The sequence below is a fragment of the Crocodylus porosus genome, unplaced genomic scaffold (genome assembly GCF_001723895.1).
Source record: "Crocodylus porosus isolate Cpor-Errol unplaced genomic scaffold, CroPor_comp1, whole genome shotgun sequence".
In the NCBI taxonomy this organism is placed as follows: domain Eukaryota; kingdom Metazoa; phylum Chordata; order Crocodylia; family Crocodylidae; genus Crocodylus; species Crocodylus porosus.
In genome coordinates this window covers 37,193,411-37,198,619 of record NW_017728909.1, presented here as the reverse complement: position 1 = coordinate 37,198,619, position 5,209 = coordinate 37,193,411, and positions in this window count along the sequence as shown.

The following is a 5,209-nucleotide window of genomic DNA, read 5'->3' as shown; positions in this document are numbered from 1 at the left end:
TGGCCCTGCCCCCTCCTGGCCACATGACCTGCCTGGTTGCCCTAGCAACCCCCATCTGTGTTGCTCCAGGGTGCTTCAGCAGCCCTATTCCTCCTGCTAGTAGCAGGCACCCTGGTGCCCTGTTACACCTCTCCCCTTCCTGGGGCATCTCCTTAGGAGCGGGGCGCGGGAGTGCCCCGCGACAGTTTCTCTAGTTGAAAGGAAACAAGAGAATTTACTAAAAAGCTAGAGGCCTAGGGCTACATTATTCAGTTTAAGATCCAAGTATAAAAAAATATAACTTTATTGGAATGTGCATCAATTAGCTATATGATATATTATATATAAAACCACAACAAACTAGGCCAAAATACTCCAAAGATTTTGTTTCATTTCATTTTCCTGTAGTCGTAGGAAGTACATGTATATCTCTTTTGCAGATTCACAAGACAAAAATCTAGCCTTCTTGAGTGTCTTGACAATGCATAAAGTGCTTCCCTGAAAGTTATTTACACCCCTGAGTTAACATTGCCACATCTGAGTTAATGTTTCTTGCTAGAGCTCATTAAAGTCTGCAAGGCTGTGAAGTAGGACCTACATTACCAGGAACAGCTAATAGACAGCAGAATTGCAGAAGAAAGCCTAACTTGATTAGTCGAATATCAAAACCATTAAAAATGATAAAGGGATATTAATACTTGTTAATTGAAACATTTAGAAAGAATCAGGTAGACTACAATGAGCCATGAAATCAACTGACATCCTCTCTTCTGCCTGAATAGAAATTCTGCTGCCACTGCCAGGCAGTTGGTTTTAAATTCTGGGTGGAAAAGGAATCGAAGGAGGGTGAAACTACACTGCTGCACCTCATGTCCCCACCCCTGAACCTGCCCCTGGTTATGTCTCCTGCCTCACTTGAACCTACACCGGCACTAATAATTGCACTGTCTGATTGCATGAACCAGCTCAGCATCCTAAATCTATTTCTTGCAAAAATATCCTCTTTCAGCTTTGCAGGTATAGGCATACAGACATGCAGAGATGCAACTAGGAATTCTGACATCCTAGGACTGTGGAGCCTGAGCACCACAATTCTCCCTGTACCTCAGATGATGCTGCTCCCAGGCTGATGCTCCACTCACTCACCCCCAGTAACAATACTTCAGACATGGTGTGACACTGGCATCCAAGGAGAGTGCAACCTTGCCATCAGCCTGCTAAATGAGTATCACTGTCCTGCCACTGCTACACAACTGAATTTTCTTTCCCCATTCTTTTCCTGTGGTCAGGATGTGGTTTCGTGAAATATAGATCAATAACTACGTCATTAGGAAGGCGGCCCTGGTTTATCCAACCATGCAAATGCCAAATCTGCTGTGTCCTCACATCATGCACCCTTCCTATATATCACTTCTTACAAAAAGATAAAATTATAGGGACTTGTGTTCTATCACTGGTCTAACTGCAACTTGGGAAACACCATTCTATAAAGGCCACCAATTATTTCATGCATGTTTCTTGTGTCCACAACCTGTGGACAAATAACTAAGGATCTTGACACAAAGTTCTACCATAAATATCTCAACATTTAACTTGCTAATACAGACATGAGCCACAGACCTATAGCCACCTGGGGCACCAGTTTCCAGAGCGATAGCAACTAACTTCTGTACTGATATGAACTCCCTCATTAAGTACTATGCTTCCTTATGAACCACAGCCATCTCAGTTCTACAAAATGTGTGAGCTAGTTTTGCTGCTCCATGCACTACTACATGTATTACTGTACACAGAGAGACTGTTCAGCAATAGCAGCCCCCTGCTATTGAATCATGTCTACTCAATCTGCCTTGTCCACATAAAACAGAAGACTTCTATGATACAGAAAGATTTAAAGGGCAATCATGCCATCTCTTGGTGCATCTCCCTAACAGCATAAATAGCTGGCCCTCAGTAAATGGCAGCTCTTCTAAAAGATACATAGCTTGGCCAACCAGTATGAATGGCTTTCAGTTAGGAGCATGTAGAGTAGAAAGAACTTCAAGGACATATAGCATTGTGCTAAATTCACTTTCTTTCTTCAGTGAAAGTGCAAGTCAGTCCCTAGGAAGGTTTCATTTTGTATAGTGGTAGGAAACCTAAGACACACCATATAAACCCTAGAACCAGACATGCACCAAGAGAAACAGCGTGGGTTATTATATACCAATTTTAGATAGGAACAAGCAGAGTCAGGCTTGCCTTGTTTAAGCTTGCATAGCCATGAGTTTACATTGCAATGTAGACCTACACGTAGAGCAGATCATTCTTCTATCCAAAACTATCAGAGATGAAACACACAGCATTTACACCCTGGAGGGGCACAGGTTCTGAGAACAGAGGTGGGTGGGGGCAGCTGCATGTTCTGCCTACCCTGGTTCTTGCTCTTAAAACAGCAGCAGCAGGATGTCCATGCACCAGTGCAGCTCTTGCTGCCAGGGCACAGATTCCACAGGGGTGGGGGGACAATTCTGGCACCCCTTCTAAGTTGGTGCCTGGGGCTGGTCCCCTCTTGCCCACCCCTAGTTACACTACTGCTGCCAAGCTGAACAAGTAAACAGAAGAGACTTATTTGCAGCAGAAACCTTTTACCAAGGTTGTACCAGAAACAGAGATAAACATCCCCACCTGTAATTCTTTTCAGTTAGATAAGTCAAATCATTTTCCCCTCTTTGAACATTCCTCTTCCCTTGAAAACTCATGATCTTTTCAAATTCTTGTGACTTTATGAATCATGTTGAGAAGCCTCAGATAAAAGAAGGGCCATCAATCACACCATGGTACTGTTGTGCAATAAAGCCCAAGTCTTCATGATGGATGCTTCTGGAGATCATTAGTCTGCCGAGGGGTAAGAAACAGAATTACGGTAGAATCTCTGGGGGAAAAATGAAAGAAAGAAAGGACAGAAAGAGATATTTTTAAGGAATCAAAAATGGAAAGTACTTTAATTTGTGATGTGGTCAAGTTGGAATATTTTCAGAAACAAATCATAAATGATGATAACTAAACTTTTATAATGGTCAACTAGCTGGACTTTTGATACAGTAATTATTATTCCCAATTTTTATTTTAATTATGATCCCAGCCTTCACAGTCTGCCCCAGGTTATTAATTAGCACCCTGGTTTCTCTCTGAAGTGGTATATTTGCTTGAATATAAAATGAGATCCCCTCACCTTACATTCACATACAAGGATAGCTCATTAAATACACTATTATTAAACTGCTTCCAAAAGCAGCATGTGCTCAGTAATGGAAACCAACTATGAAGTTGATTCAATGCAGTCAACACTGGGCACAACTATAAAACAAGGCCCATATTGGGCAAACACACTCATGAGAAGCTACCACAAAGATAGGTTAGTGCAAGTAAATCTCTCTCTCTTTCATATGGCATCAGATATCAACTTCCAAATCTACGAGCCACTGTCCAGTATTATGGCTCAGTATCTGTATTCCATCTGCCCTGTTTGGCCATTGCAACTTTCAGTTAAGTGCTACGGTGTTTGTTGGATACCACATTCATACAAAGGACTGTCCAAGATGTTTATCTTGTGAAGTATTGTTTTGAAGCATCTGTATCCAGATCTCAGTCTGTCCAGTTAGACCCATGATTCTCTGTCAAAGTTGTGTCCAATGGGGGACTCATTTGGTGTTGGTATAAAACACTGTATGAATAGGCCTGGCCTTTCCTAGTGGTCAGCCCACCCTGTTGCCGCCCACAGGTTTGATTTAGCCTCCCCAATCCCTTCTAGGCATATGTGGGCTTCATATATAAACAGTTTACAACTTGTATCTCTTAAGCCTCCATGTTTTTGGGTCTTCCATGAATAGATGATGGTGCATATGATTTTCCTCATCTCTTGTCTCCACTGCCAGTAATGATGTTAAAATCTGTCTTTTATATCACTTGGTATAATGCCCAAGTACAGGAAGTACATCTGTGTGTAAGTTCTGCAGCATGTTATGAGTCTCAGTGCACTGTTAAGTGTAACACTGAGATTTTTAGTGTGACAACTGCTGGACCATACAAAAGCACAATATTCTGCTGGTGCATCTACTACTGCAAGTGTAGTGGTTCTGAGCACTGTGAAGTTTACATCCCATGTCATGCTGGCTAAACATCTTAAGGCAGCTACCCATGCAGAGACTTTACTGCTGACCTTCTGAATGTGATATTTATAAGTGAGGGAATGGTCTAATGCAACGCCTAGGTAGGTTGGGGTATGCTCATGGGGAAAGATACAACTACCTATGCTGATGTTTAGCATGCTCTTGGCTTGACAATTGTCCAAGTGGAAGAGTGATGATACTGATTTATTGATGCTCAACTTTAAGTGCCTCTTATATAGTCAGCAATGTCATCATCATAGTAGCCCAAAGAATAGACACATCAGTGTACATGTAGCAGTTAGATATTGTATGCAGAAAGTCTGAGACATACATTGAAAAAGTACTGGTGCTAGCACTGGCCCTTGGGGGACTCCATTCTCCAGAGTTCATACTCTACCAGCCAAGGAGAAAAAGGCAATGAGTTTGAATGATCTGCTGAAAATCATGTTCATCTGAATATCATACATGGCAGTACCCATTGCACTCAGTCCCCTCAGTGCTGACCTCTTTCAAATCATGATCAATCACATTGAATACATTTTGAATTATTTACTCCCTCAGCTGAGCTGGGCCTTTCTTTTCCATTTCCAATAATTCCTGTTTCTTCCCCACCCTCAAATGTCTGGCAAACATCGCCAAAGGGCCCCGAACAATTTACCCAGAATCTCTCTGCCAACCCCTCTCTCAGCCAGTCACATATGGTTAGTGTGGCCCTGCCCTCCATGGGGTAGAGCCAGGCCAGATTGCCCTATGCCTCATCCGTGTATAAGATTTGGAGGATCCCAATACTTGTGACAAAAAACACTCCATTCCAGTCATGAATGAGGGGGCTAATCAGCACATTGATCCTTTGTGGGGGTGTATCTGGAGTACATACGCATAACAAGCAGTGCTGAGCTATGGGACTGCCATGGCTTGAAGTACTGTTGAGTCTTGTGGGGCCCAGTTCAATGAACTAAATGGTAAATGGTGAGCTTTTGGCTTTGGACTAATACCATGCATTGTTTGTACTATATACAAGTAAGTATAAAAGTGGTGCTTAAAAGTGTGTTTATGGAGTACCTGTACTAAAATGTGCA